Below are 16,087 nucleotides of genomic sequence, written 5' to 3'. Positions count from 1 at the left end.
ACATTTTGTTCAAATATTTATCATATCTTTCCACAGCTCTATCATAATTGCATATATGTCTTGTCTGCCCCATAACAATTAAGATTATAAATTAGATTCGTTCCACTTTTTTCTCTCCAGTGTGTCTTGCAAAATAAATATTTGTCAAACTAAATAATGATGAACATAATTTAAAATACTGGAAATAGGTAAATCCCTGATATATGTATAGAATATTTATCATGAATAAATATAAAGCTGGAAAATGTCCATAAGTAAAGAATACATTAAAAACTATGAGAGGCAGATTAACCTGCAATATGACCAATTTAGGCATTGCCTTTTAAAAAGAAGAACACAAGATCATATTCAGAAAAGATAGACCTCCTATTATCCACATTACTAAGAGTTTATTAAAAGTAAGTTTATATGGGGCCTTTCTAAAATCAATTGGTATAGCTACAAAGAAGGAATGTTTAGAGTAGTGGTTAAGAATGTAGGATTTCATGTTGAGGAAGAGTCTGATTTTTCTGAGTTCTTTATATATTTTAGATGTTTGTTCTCTGTCCAAGGAGTCACTGGAAATAATGTTTCCTGTTTCTGTAGGTTGTCTCTTCACTATGTCGGTTGTTTCCTTTCCTGTGCAGAAGCTTTTTAATTTGATATAACTCCATTTGTTTATTCTAGGTATTATTTTTTGTGCAACTGGGGTTCTGTTTGCAAAGTATTTGCCTATGCCTATGTTTCCAAGAGTTTTATCTATTTTATCTTCCAGTAGGTTCAGTGTTTCTGTTTTAATATCTAGATCTTTGATCCATTTTGATTTGAATTTAGTACTACAGTCTGGGAGATATGGATCTCCCATTCATTCTTCTGTATGTCAACAGCCAGTTTTTCCAGCAACATTTGTTAAAGAGGTTATCTTTTCTCTAGCATACATTTTTGGTCCCTTTGTCAAACATCAGATGGGTAAATGTGCCTGGGGTTGTTTCTGCAGCCTCAACTCTGTAATAAAAGACACACTCAAAACATGGGCAATTAGTTAAATCTTGGAAATAGCCCAAATGTCCATCAACTGATGAGTGGATAAAGAAGATGTGGGGCTTTTTTCTACAATGGAGTACTACTCTGCCATAAAGAAGGATGCGCTTCAGACATTTAAAGTTTAATGGATGGACCTTGAGACCATACTCTTAAGTAAAACAAATTGGACACACGTGTCTAAATACCACATTGTTTCCCCGGTGTGAGAAACTGAAAGTGGAAATAAGGTCTGAAATGTATAATGGATGTTGGGAAACGGGAAGAAAGTGTTCAAATGGGAAGGGGAACAGGGAAGAGGGAGGAAGAAAGGAAGGAAGGGGCAAGAAAAAAGTGAGAATAGAAGGAAAAAATAGAAACAAACCTTTTGTACATAAGGAAGGGAGAGGGCTTGAGGAGGGGAATGGAATAAAATACAATCAAATTTATTTTAAAATAGGGCCAGGGATTTAGCTGTGGGCCAGGGATTTAGCTCAGTGGTTCTGCCACCTGTCTTGCAAGTGGAAGGACCAGAGTTCAACCCCCGGTACCAAAAAAATAAAAAAAAAATAAAGCTTTGTTGGAACACACAAAAAAATGGGCAATTGAAATGAATAGACACTTCTCAAAAGAAATACAAGTGACCAGTAAGTACCTGAAAAAGTGTTCAGCATCTTTGTCCATTAGAGAAATACAAATCAAAGAAACACTGAGATTCCATCTTACTCCAAGAAGACTATCTATCATCTAAAACTAGGCAAAAACCAACAATGCTTGCGAGGTTGTAGAGAAAGAAAAACCCATCTGTATTGCTTTAAGGGGGTGTAAAATAGCACAACCACTATAGAAATCAGTATGGAGATTCCTCAAAAGAAAATAAAAATAAAATTCTATTTGACTCAGCTATACCTCTTCTGGATAATTTCCGAAGAGTTGAAGACATCATATTACAGTGATAAACTCAGACTCATGTTTATAGGAGCACAACTTATAGTAGATAAATCTTGAATGTGACCTACAGGCGCAACAACAGATGAATGGGTAAAGAAAATGTGGCATATATACTCAATGGAATGCTACTCAGCTATAAAGAAGGATAAATTTGAGTCATTTACAGAAAAATGGATGCATCTTGAAACCATACTGCTAAGTGAAATAAATTACAGAAAATTAAATATTACATGGTTTCTCTTATGTAAGAAACCCAACATATAAATAATTTAAAGACAATAAAAGATAAGATGATAGGAAACGGGAAGATAGACCTCATGGAGATAGGAAGGAGATATGGAAGAGGGGAAAGGGGAGGAGGAAGAATGGGAGTGGAAGCAAAAAATGATTAAGATGTGATATGAATACTTACCAGTTCTCCAAGATGAATGGAATTATCATGTATAGCAAACATATACTAATAAAAAAGAAGGTGGGTTTAAAGAGTCTCCCAAAGACCAAATTGTGGAATGTTTGAACAATAAAATAATTATAGTATTGGATAAAAACTGATAAGAATCCAAATACTGCTGCTATAACTGTTTCAGGCAAGATCATCAATAAAAGCTAAAATTCAGTGCAAAAGTATGTTGAGAAACAGAAAATGTATTTTGTCTCAAAATGTCATTTTATAGCAAAGGAATGAAACTCCTTTAACAAATAAAACTATTCATTCAGTGATTGGTCCCAAAACATTGCCTTGAGAGGCTATATATATATATATATTACTCTTGTCCAATTCCATTTTTTAAACCAAGTTTTCAAATGTTAAAGGTCAAAATAGTGTATTTTCAATGGCAAAAACTATAAGATGCCACCTTAACAAAATGATTGAAGTTAGGATCATCTATAAATCAAAATCACGTGCCTCTGATATGATGATACCATGAGGAACAACATCATTTCTATAATATTTTTGCCAAAGTAAAAAAACCTTAATTTAATCATGAGGAAATATTAGACAAACCCAACTAAAGGACATTCAATGAATAACTGGCCAATACTCTTCAAAGTCCTATTGTCACAGAAAATCTTTTAAAGAATAGGAAATTTTCTAGATTGGAGGAGACCAAAATGAGGAGACTAAGGAAAACACAACAACTAAGTGAACTAAATGTAATATATGATCTCCTGGTTTGGATCTTGAACTTAAAAAGATTCCTAGTGAAATAACTATCAAAATTTGAATAAGGTCTGTAAAATAGATTTTAAATTATAAATTGAAAGATTATAGTTTTTGTATATATTTATAGAATATAAAGTGACGATATGATTTATGACTACGATGTGATTTTTTTTCAAAATTCAACAGTACCCACACTGACCATATATCCTACTTTTCAGACTTAGTTCATAACAATTGCAAACTTTTTAAAAAATTCAGCCTCCTCCCAAAAGATATTCAAAGGAATGTGATTCAGACTCAAAAAAGCAGTTCTTATAAGATTCCAAAAGTACTTTGATTAATAGAAGGATTACTAAAATAAGTAATTTCCCAAGAAGCATACTTTGAAAAAGCAACCATATTTCAAATGTACGGATTCTGGATTCAGTTTTATTAAAGTCAGGTTACATTTTAGACATATTTTGTCTTTGTTATAACTAGCAATGCTTATGAGCCAAATAAACAGTAATTTCAGCCTTTTTGTACTTGCAACATACAATTTTTATTGTTTATTTGATTAAAAAATATGTACATAAATCTTACTCTTAAATATTTTTAAAGCAAATATTTCATTTTATGTTTATGCACACTTAAATTGAGTTTTTGTTTTGTTAGGGCTTTTTCCCTTAAGAGTGTACTTCTGGGGTTCACTGGCAGCTCTCTGGGATTTCACAAAATCAGAGCTGGAAATTATAGTCCCAAACTAAGACTTCAGCAACACAGGATTATGGAAAGTCTTGGTATTATTTCAAGTCAGGATTTTTTTCCATATCCAATTTCACCCAAAGTCGAGCATTAGTCAGTCTGTACCTTTCATATAGTAGAAAGGAGATTTGATTAACGTGACTTCTTTGTAGAAAAATCTAAGATTAAGGCACAGTGATATTGGGAAAGCATGCCCTTTCTCAACCTGACATTCTTCAGCACTACATAGAGGTCTGAAGATCTTTCTAGTCATTAGATTGTTCACACTAGCTGCATCTGAAAGAGGGAAAAATAATCTATCATCAGGGATAACTTTCAATTTTTCACATTTTAGTTTCTGTCTCACAAACAGGTCAACAAATCTAGAGGTTGGTATCGATTTCACTCTACGACTAGGCAGGAAAATCTTTCAAGGAAACATTTTCAGATTGCTTCCCCCATCCACCCCACCACCCCTCTTTTGGGGACTGTTTTGTGATAGTCCTTGGGGGGGTGGAATTAGAACCTTTAGATGACTTCTATACTCAGTGAAGCACAATGCAAAATAAATCCAGTAGAGAGGATTTCCAGTAACTATTTTCCATCTGTACAATCTCAAAATGTAATACTAACCAGGAGGCATGCTTTTCTGATATGCAGAAATGAATTCAAAGCTGGCTAAAGTACATATCAAATGTCATCTACCTCCCCACTTTTACATTATATGTTTGTGTGGAAAAAATATGTTGAGAAAAAAAGAATATAAGGAATAAAATTAATATGCCTTTCCCTAGACTCTCTAAACTTTCAGAATATGGGTATTATACTCCCACAGCTTTGCTCAAATGTAGGCCATTGGAGAATGTGATAAGAAAGTAAATTACTTTCAATAGACCATTTCCAAGGTTGTTTTCTCCTTAGACTATCCCATGTCAATTTGGTGGATATGAATCTGAAGCTTCAGTTACAATAGAAAGGGCTTCAGGGTCAGCATTCACTGTGCGGCCTTCTTTGTACCTCTCAGCCACCCAGCTAAGACACCTCACTGCTCACAACTTAAAGAGCCCTACTGTACCAGTCAGGGGCCTCTTAATCCCACACATCTCTTAGAAATCTGACAACCCACACAAGGCCACCTAAATGGACATGAAAACTACCTGAGAGGGGGGCAAAGAAACTGATAAACTTAGTACAGTATTTGACATCCGTATCCTCAAATGCAATTTACACCCTCATACAAGGACATACTTAATTCCTGACTGTTAAAAACAATAAAGGCTTTGACAGTCACTGTATCACCATATTTACAGAGAAGGAGGACATACCACTAGTATGTTACTTAAACAGTTATATTAAGAACTATTAGTTTTGATGCATGGATCCTAGCATTGGTAAAAATATGAGAGAAAACTACAATATAACTCATCTTAGAGAAAGTAATACAGTTATTTGAATGGAAAGGAGTCATTGAAGCTCAGTATCTGTTTTCAGGTAAAACCGTAGGATTTTGCTCTGAACACTGCAAAGAAAAGATATTTTAAAAAACAAGATTATCATATTTAATAGAGAAACAATAACTAGAAAGAGTCAACTATGCCCTTTTAATACATTTCTGGTAGACTGAATACTATCATCTTTAATAGCCAAGAGTCATCAAGTGTCACTAATTTCATGTTTTCATCTGATACTTAACACTGTACTATAATTCAAAGTAGGCCTGGAATGCATACACTTCTCATTTCTATCACTACCCTCACTGATCCATCACCTTTCATCTGTAAAATTTCAGTAGCCTCCTAACTGATCCACTGCTTCCACTGTCCTCCGCAATGTATTCTTTTTTCTGCAGCCAGAGTAATACTTTTTAAGTTCCAGATTAACATATGTACATAAAAGTGTACAAATCATGATTGCACACTTAATGAATTTTCACAAACTAAATACTTCCAGGTGATCATCTCGCAAATCATGCAATAGGAATTCACATAAATGCACACATACATTGTATCTTTTTGACATCTGATTTTTTCATTCAATATTCTATGAGTTAACATGGTATTTGATGCTGTTATATACTACAGCAACAAAGCATTAATTCTCATTGCTTTATAACATATATTGATTGAATATACAATTTATCCATCCCAATGTTGATGAACCAAAATGTTCTTTTTAAAAATATACATAAGATCAAGAAGTTTCCCTACTTCAAACTCTCCATTTGCTTTGTTTTCCATTTAAAAGATCCAAAGTGAGGGGGGGAGCAAGGCAAAAGGGTTATGGGAGGTGAAAATGGTCAAAGTATGTTATGTCCATATATAAATTGGCTAAATAAAACCCATTAACCTGTATAACCAAATTAAAAATAGATTGAAAAAAATCGAAAGTCCTTACCATGGTGCTGGCCTACCTCTCCACCTCAGCCTCTCTCTCTCCCACCCCACGTTCTAGCCACACTGCCCTTCTTTCTATCCCCTCTCTCTGTTACAGGCTAAGTTCTTTTCCGTTCCTGAGCGTTTCTCCCTGGTCCCCACCATACCTTCCCCCACCCATGTAACTCAAAGACAGATTTACAAGGCTGAACCTGTCATCTCGTTCTTCACTTAAACTGGTATTCTCTTCTCAGAGAGGCCTTCCTCAACCTTCTTCCTTGAAATGGCCACTCCCTTTTTTCCTACTGCCTGGTTGTTTTACTTTGACTTTTCACTTTGGCTCTGAGAGGAAAGCATTAAATATAAAATGCTGACTTATTGATAGAGAGAAATATAATTTGCTTCTTCTTAAAGCAGAGCTCTACCCAGGAAAAATGAGAGGGGCCTTAATATCGAGGTTACAGCCAAATCTCAATTCATGAAATCAATTTAATAGGAACATCATCCTGGCTAGCTTATACAATATAGATTTATTGTTGTTTTTTAAATGGTTAACAATTTTTCACCATTCAATCTGTTGCTTTGGCATCATAACCAATGAATATGAGTTAAAGGCTCCAAGACGTCCACAACTACAGTCTTCAGTATTCCATCTCCTCATTCCTCTCTAGACTTCTAAGATGCCCTGCAGCATGTCTTGCGGGAGTGCTCCCAGCAGAAAAAGTGGCACAGACTTTCCACAAAACTACAGAGTTCCAAGAACAAAATCACTTCATATGAAGAGAGAGGTTTTATATGGAAAGCATTTACAATGTTTTCTACAAGGTGAAAAATATTTCTACAGGAAAAAATGAACCGAATTTCACTCAGCTTTTCAAAACAAAGCCAGAGTTTTCAAGCAAGCAACTACAGAAAGTAAACCAGCACATTTATGCAATTCATGAGTCCTGGACCTTCTTAATTAACCAAAAGAAAATGGTACATTAAAAAAGTAAAAATCAAAATGTATTTTTAAAGGACAGTAGAGAAATTAAATGTGTTCAGTTGAGTTTAACTTCTTCATAAAATAAGCTTCTTATCCTGATAAGAAATGGATCACAGCAATAAAAGTATGCTGCAAATTCAACTTGACAAACAAGGAAATGAATTCCTAAGGGTAAAGCCTATTAAAGGAATATTTTAATTTAATCATGCAATGAATATTTTGAGCAGCTTCTCTATATGCAAGAAACTGTCTTACATATTTTAATGAGGTAAAACATAACATTAGTTAATATAGTAATAATTTGTTCTATTATTTCCCAGTGATAATATAGAAAGATCAAATATAAGAAAAAAATGTTAAACTTCTATATAGAGGTGCTAGCTTCTAATATTTGCTTATAAACTTCAAAATTCAATATCTTACACCCACAACTCAAAGAAATGTGGAGAGCATTAGTCATTTTAGTGAACTGAAAAGCAACCTGCTTCTTCAGAATAAAATGTGATATGATGCCACCTTATGGTTGAAAATTAAATCTTATGGTTTAGGATGATAAATAATCATTTTCAGATGTATTCATAGACCTCTGGAAAAAAGATCTTGAGTACTAATAAACCTGTAAAATTCACAAATCAAAATATAGAGTATCAACTTAATCTTGGAAAGAAATTATAAAACAGTATGGCACAAGGGTGCAACAGGCTCTGCTCTGGTCCTCAGGAAGGGAGCCTGCTTAGGCAGCACTCTGTCAAGGGGATGCTCATCTCTGTTCATTCTGGGTGTTTTCATAATCAATGCCAGTTGAGCTTTTCTACTTCAAATAGGTGATCTTAATACTAACTGTTCTTTACTTCCAAAGTCATAAAGACAACAAAAATATAAAGTGTGACCAAGTGAAATTTTGAGGGATTAACCATACACAGGTTACTAATTCAATCATAGGAAAATGCCATTTTTGTGGACAGATCAGAAACTGTCAAATATTGAGAATTCCATATGGTTACTTCTACACTTACCTTAAGCATAATGGCCAATTTAATAAACTCAAATAATAAACAAATATAATGGTAGTGCTAGTCCTCCTCACCAAACAACCAGTGAGACCCTTATTCTTGGCTTGGTCCTACCCAAGTACCATTTATCAGTAGCTCTTCTCTGCTGCAGATGGATCCTCTCCTTGGGCACCACTGTGCTCCCACTGGCTTCACTCATCTACCTGTTACTTCCTTGTATGCACTGCAGAAATCTCTCAGTCTGCAGTTGCTCAGTGCCAACTGTAAAGTCAAGCACTATCATCAACCAAATTTTTGTGGACCTGGATAATTCTGTTTCTATTTACTATGGAACACATCCAGGAATTTGGGGAAATGCAGATCTCCTTTAACATATATTCTGTAAGCGTTGTTTCTAAAATTCTTTGTCATCGCCATATTTCTATAAAGCCTTAATGGTTTCTAAGAGGATAAAGTCACTTCCATCCCAAGAGCTACATAAAAGATTCTCACTTGCTCTAAGATTCTCACCTGTCACATCAAATATTCTTCTTCCTTCCATTTTCTTCATCAATGGTAACTGTTACTAAGACACCCAAGCAACTTTACAATGGAAATTTTCAGTGCCTAACTGTTGAATTCTCTTCACAAATGAAGGTTATCCTATCTCAGCAGGATGTCTTTTGGAAAATGTTAGAGGAAAAGAACAGAAACAAACTCAATTTTAAACAACAATCTATTTAAGGAGCACTCGTGTATATAAAATTATTGCAAAGGTTAGGAAACCAAATATAAAACGTTACTATTAGAAGCAACTGGGTGAGTGATTATGGGAACTTTCTGTATCATTTTGCAACTTTTCTAAATATCTAAATTTGTTCTGAAACCAAAATTTATTTTTTAAAAAGTTCAGAGAATCAGAACCAAAGTATTAGGTATCAATTTGTCTTCTCTCCAACAGCTTTCCTAGATTGAGGTCTTCTTTCCCTCCACTGCACATTTACTTATATATTCTATACAGATGGGCTTCCTTACATCTGCTAAGGGAACGGAGCTGTCATCTTACTACTGAGGAGAAAGCCCAGCTTGATGGCTCCGGGTTTGAAGTTCCTTGTTCAAATGCCAATGTAGATGGAGACATGATTGCTCTGTGAGCTTAGCCAGGTCAGTTGCCTCTCTGTGCTTTGCTTTCATCTCATGTCTAAAGGGACAGATAATCCCTGCCTTCCCCCTCTACAAGAAAAGAAAGGAAGGTTAAAACACTAATCTGAACATATTGTTAAGTGCCTGTTTCATACACAATACAGAATATTAATATCAGCTGTTTTTGTCAGCCTTAGCTTGTGGGCTCCTCGGGGCAGATCCTGCTCTTTGATTCACAATAGGTCCCTTCACAAACGACGATCCCAATCCTGACTTAAAGTTTTAATTCAGAAATGTGCAATTCACTTAGAGCAGTTTTTGCAGTTACCCATGAATACATCAATATGAACAGGGCATCCTTTCCTAAATATTTGTTTGACTTTTAGTAGAGCACAAGGCTCTCAAAATCCACCTTTAGAGAACTGTTTATATCCTGAGAAAGGACTTGTTCCCAGAATCACATAATAGCACGTAAATATCTATTCAAGAGCCCACTTGGACTCTCCCATTTGGCTGCCATTTCACTCCTGCAGTTCTCTCTGTTCAACCTTTTGGCTCCTTGAGAGAAGTAGCAGAAGCCACAGCATGAGGAATGGAGGTTCTCAGAAGTCACTGAGATCAAAGGGGTCCACTCTGCATGAACAGCATTTCTTTCTTCCTGGGTAGGTTTTGCTACCACTATCTGGTGGGGAGAGGAGAGGAAAGATTTTTTTTTAAATCCCAAGTTGACAACTTCAGAGGAAGAATTTAGGAGTTTTACAACTGAAAAAAAAAGAAATGCATAACTTAGTGGTTCCTGGTGATGGATACAGCCTTGTATATGAAGAAGAAAGACAGAGCCTAAAGACTCTTACAACAAATGAAACACCACCCAAACTGTGCATGCAAGCATGCACATGTGCACATGCAAACACACACACACACACACACACACACACACACAAATCTGTTTAGCAAATGTTAGCTTCCTGCTTTCCTCTTTCTTCTGGCTGAAGATTTGCTCTTCTTAAGAAATGTGGACCTTTTCTTTTCTACAGGCCTCAAGAAATGAAGAAATTCCTACTTAATTACCCAGAGCCCCTTCTAACCTTTTGCAACTCCAAGGCACAAGTGACTCCCATTTCCTCGAAAGTACTCAGGAGCACAAGCTAGTCCCTCCTCAGAGGATCCAAGAGCAGAAAGGGCTGGTGACCATAGGTGCCTGTGAAAATCTGAACTAACTGCTTCATCTTCTTGCCCAAGCCTGGCTGTATAAACCTCCTCATTGAAAAACAGTGAGCAGTGCATGCTATATCCATTCATGGAAATACCATATTGAACCCCATTAATATGTGCAATTAATCTGCATTAATAAGACATAAAAATCATTTAAAATTTTTTTTAAAACAGTGAAGACAATGGCCTAAAAATTTTTTTAAAACAGTGAAGGCAATGGCCTAAGTGCAATTAGAATTTAAGAGTCTGACAAAATATAAATATATGGAAATTTAGAGCTGCAATGTCTGACATAGTAACTACCAGTCACATGCAGTTTTTTAAATATAAATTAATTTGAATCAAAATAAATTAGAAATTCAGTTCCCCAGTCATTTTAGCCACTAACCCAAATATGGAGCATGTCCATTACTGCAAAAAGTTCTATTGGACAGACTGACAGAGATAGTCCAGGAAAGTACATTTAGACTCTTTAAGTCCTCCTATCTCATCCTTAATTTCTTTTGGTAAACATTCATTGAGCATCAGTTTCATGTAAGAAAATGTAGAGGTACAGTGGAGCAGAGACGAACAGGGCTGAAACTGGCCATCAGGAGCTTATGGTTGAGATTTATAAATAGCATGCAAATAACTAACTAGATGATAAGACAGAAATGCACACTGTAGTGAAGAAGCAAGCAAATTTCTGTGCTCACATAAGTAGAGATGTAAGAAACCATTTCACACTGATCTTTGGCAGTCTCAGGATTTCAAGATAATGAGCACTTTCCTGATTGAGAAACTGCACATTTCCATGCTGTTAGCTCCACAGAAACAGCTCTTGGATGTGTTCCATCAAAACTGCTTTGAAAACTGGTCCAAAAAAAATTCACTTTGGTAAGAAGACACAAGGCACCACATGCTAATTGGAAGAGCACAAGATTCAGAGTCAGGAGACCTATCTGCAAACTAACTCTAGCCTTACTAGCTATGTGACCTTGGGTACAACTATTAACTTCTCTGAGCCTCAGGATCCTCATTTTCAAAGTGAAGAAAATAATCTCTACCCCATGTGTCCCATAGATGACTACTGTAAAAACAAAAGGCACTGCAGAAACAGTAGATCAATACATGACTATTACTATTACTGAAAGTAATGTGAAACTTTGAAGGACATGAAAATTCCTTGCAGGCATGTTGATTTGGAACTACATGTAGAAGGTTCAAGAAAGAAATTGAACGTGCAAAAAATCGATCAAATTCTCAATCTAAAAATCTTTGTTTAGATTTAAAAGTAAAAATACCACTTGTCAACACCCATATCTCTTCTACTGAGGCCAACTCAAGTTCACTGCAACTTTTTTTTTTTTTGGTACCGGGGATCGAACTCGGGTCCTTGCGCTTGCAAGGCAGGCGGCAGAACCACTGAGCTAAATCCTGGCCCTCTTCACTGCATCTTAATACGCAAGGACAACTTGCCTTTTGCTAGTGTGAAGGAGCCTTAACATCAAGGATAAACTTACCTTGAATGACAATTAAAAATTTCCTAGCCGGGATCAGTCAGCCAAACAGTGAAATGGCATAGGTTTGTTTGATATGGAAAAGAGATCGCTGGGATCATTACTATGCTGTACAAATAGGAGGAAAGGAGGTTTCTGAACAATTGCTAGATACGTGGTCTGCTAATTTCATGAGGAATTTTCAAAAGAATGTTACACTTTGTAACCACAAGCTTTTGAGTCTGTCTGTGGAAACGCTTCTGTAACGTAAAATGACGCCACTTTTACTTTCCTGCAGTTCCCAGCAATAACATAGGATGATTTCTTTTTTCAGTAGAGAGTGTGACTGGATTGGGTTTTTGCCAGACGTTGAGAGAATGTTTTCATTGCCTGATGCCATGCCTTAATTTCTCAGCACTCCCTCAAACCTGCTGGGCTTGGCAGTTCTAGCAGGAGAGGAGAACCACTCGGGGCCGGCCACTCACTATGGGTCTGGTCTCACCATGCTCACCATGTATAATAGGTCCACGCATACACCACAGATCCATGTGTAACAGAATAAGAATGCTTACACTGGGATGCAAAACACCACACAGCATACATTTTAAACAAGGAGGTCTAAGGTTAAAATAATGAACTTTAAATGATGTGACATTTTGGTTCCAGACGTAACAAACCCAAACCAAAGCCTTTTGCTTGACAATTCCAAAGCAATATTGCCCTCCTAGGTTTCTGATTTTGATTTTGCCTCAATTGCTCACAGATTACACTCCAGCAAACTTGGAGGCAACGCAGTACTATTTAAAATGCACATGCCAGGAAGCCTGCATGATGATCTGCACTAAATCATCCCTGAATTCTTTGTTACTGCACTCATTTAACCATTTAACAAACGTGGCATGGACTTTCTCTTCTGGAGGAAAATTTTAAATAATCATTATAAGTAAACAGTACAGTGAACTCTCCCTCTCCTCGAATAAAACAATAGACATTTGTTCTAATATAATTGGCCATTTATCCTAATCTTAGCAATTTACTGCTCAACTGTCTAAAACTGAAATTGCAACGTTTTAATAGCAAATTATGGACTTATCAGTCATGGAAAAGTACAAAGTGGGCTTCAGAAACTCCAAACTTTGATACACATTTCATAACCCAGTTGAAAGATCCAGTAGTCTTTTCATTTCTTCACTCTTCTGAAACTCTATTTTTAAATTATTTTGAAGACTCTGAAGCATGTATTTTATCTTGGATATTTTCATCTTTAATGTCCTTAATTTCAAAAGTGTAAAATAATTATAGGAATAATTATTACTTAATTTTCTGTTCTGTCACAGTATCTTTGTGAAGAAAGTTAGTTTACTGACAACTCTTTTTTGTTGTATTATAATAAGGTTAAGAGATCCAATATCACACAAAGGATTAATAATAAAGCCAAACAACAGTGAATATCTGGGTACTTGAAATCTGTATCATTTCAATTTGTAATAAGAGTATTATGTAACACAATAATAAAATATTAAAGAGCAATAAGAAAGTCAGCCAGACTGTTCCTAAATCACAGACTCTTTGTATGCTTGGTGGTTAACTGCTATTATTTTTTTCCACCCCTTCAGTAAAACTCCTTCAAAGCACAAACAGAACAGGAGAAATTAAAATCAAATGTAATCCAAAGTATATCCATCTGAAAACAAAAGGAAGCAACGCACTATAGGGGGAAAAGCCAAAGGGAAACAAATGATCACAGAATTTCAGAGCTAGAAAGCCCTGAGAGCTTACTTACTGTACCACAGCATTTTACAAACAAGGAAAATGAAGTCCACGTAAGAAAGTGGCCAAAACGAAGAACAGAATTGGAACCACAATCAGGTTCCCTCCTGAGCTCATTCTACTAGATCCTGTCCTTCAGTCCCAATTTCAGCCATGATACTTAATTATCCATGGTTAACACACAAAAACCCTTCCCTACCTCTGATCTCTCCTCTGTAAAAATAGGGTAATATCAACCATCCTAAGTCTTCATAAGATGACTGTGCAATGTCATTATAGAGACAATTAGAGTAAAGTTACACACGCAAAAGAATAAAAAGTTAACATCAAAGTTTGTTTTTTTAAAGATTATTTGAAGTCACAAATGGATAGAAAAGTCTCCAAGTTCAAGGCCTAAAAAGGCTAGAGCCAGTAAATTCACAGGGCAGTCATGAAACAAAGACTTTATCTTCTTTCAAATGCTTTTCCAAAGTTATCCAGTCAAAGTGATTATGGAGAAGAAAAGAGAATCATGGCATCTGAATTAATAGGCATTAGACATTTGAAACAAGGAACTGCAATAAATGTGCAAATTTAAATTTGGGAATTTTCCTTTGTATACTCATAGTTGTTCATGATACAGGAAATATCATTTGCAAGCAAAGATAAATATTCTTTACTGATGCCTGCAAACACTCTCTGTAGCAAAAACTTACTAATGAACATCTTCTCACCAGTGGGCCCCCTACCTCCTACCAAGAAGAAAAACCAACTAATTATTTTTCTGGGATTTTTTCAATTTTTATATTACCTTTTATGTATTAAGCAAAAAGTTGACTGAAAGTCTATAAGCCCTTTAAATCATATTTATTGCATTTCTTTTCACTAAGTCCTATTATAGAAAGAAAGAACCCCTTATTGTTGGTACTTCTTTATGAAACATGCCAGCATGTGATCACTTTTCATCTCAAATTATATTGAAAACATTCACAGAGAAATAGCTTATTTCAATATAATTAATTAATGTGCTTATAATAACTAAAGAAATTAGGGGTTTTACATGATCTTATACCTGGAAAGATTCGTGGCACATAGGAAAGCCATGGCCATTTTGATATATCCAGATTTTAGCCTAAGAATGTTGAAATGACCATAGATCCCAATTATTCTATTTATTATCAATATAAACAATAAGCTGTTTAAAACCAAATTTGATTAGAAATGAGTTCAGAAATGAGTCTGTATATAGACAAACATCCTATCATTTGTATGGTATAGAATCTTAAATATAACAAGCACAAAGATGCAAGCATTGTTTCAGTTATTGATGAGTCCATTATGTTCTGTTCTCTAATGATAGGGACCTTTCCTCTTTAACAACTTTAAAACTTGACAAGAGAGCCTGTCCCAGCACCCGGAAGGAAGCTCCCCTGCTGCCATCCCAAGCTCCTAGGGCAGAGAAGGTGAGCCGCGTGGGTGCCAGAACCAAACCCCCCCACCATTGGAAATGAGAACAAACATAAACAAGCCTCAAAAATAGACTTCTGGATCACCTACAGCAACCCCAAAGGGAAACGTGATGGAACACTCTGATACTCAACCACCTGGACTCTCTGAACTGACAACAAAAGAGGATCTGGGAAAAATGAAATCAGAAATAATTACTCAGATAACAGCAAAGATTTTGCTCATGGTGCAAGATGTGATTAATAAATGTAGAGAGGACACAGATTAAAAAAATACAGGATCTGAGGAATATGATGGAATACCAACATAGGAAACAAATGGAATCCATAAAACACATACAAACAGATTCCCAAGAGATGAAAAACTCCATCGAAAGTCTGCGCAGCAGAATGAACCAATGTGAGAATAGAATTTCAGATATAGAAAATAAGATTGCAATTAGTGACCAGGAAAAGAAAAATTGCTTTAAAATTGTAAGGGAACACGAGAAATCAATCCAGCAGCTGTTACACGATGCAAAGAAGAATAACATAAGACTGATTGGAGTCAATGAAGAAACAGGAGAGAGTGCAGATGACATAAAATAAAACTTCACAGAAGTGATGGCAGAAAACTTCCCAAGGAGGGGAAAAGAACTTGACATACAGATAAGTGAGGCATATAGGACTCCAGCTAGCCTTAATCAAAAAAAATCTACACATAGGCATATAATAGTTAGGATTCCAGAAATCCAACAGAAGAATAAAATTCTACAAGCAGTGAGAGAAAAGAAACAAATCACATACAAAGGAAAGCCCATCAGAATCACAGCAGACTTCTCAATGCAAACCCTCAAGGCAAGAAGAGCT

General features: G+C 35.7%; 1 protein-coding gene across 1 annotated transcript in view; it reads right to left on the bottom strand.

The window, feature by feature from the left end:
* Mterf1 (mitochondrial transcription termination factor 1) overlaps nucleotides 1-16,087 on the bottom strand; it is a 136,161-nt gene that overhangs the window by 39,134 nt on the left and 80,940 nt on the right. The window contains exon 2 of the mRNA XM_087204726.1: nucleotides 1-16,087. This exon is cut by the window's left edge and continues 39,134 nt beyond it; it is cut by the window's right edge and continues 47,170 nt beyond it. The gene's annotated coding sequence lies outside the window, so the exon portion shown is untranslated.

Source organism: Heterocephalus glaber, unplaced genomic scaffold (assembly GCF_053883595.1).
Source record: "Heterocephalus glaber isolate CG9 unplaced genomic scaffold, H.glaber_assembly_v1.0 deba00000546, whole genome shotgun sequence".
Taxonomy (NCBI): Eukaryota; Metazoa; Chordata; class Mammalia; order Rodentia; family Bathyergidae; genus Heterocephalus; species Heterocephalus glaber.
The sequence above is the reverse complement of the archived record's forward strand: the minus strand, read 5'-3'. Positions and strand labels throughout refer to the sequence as shown.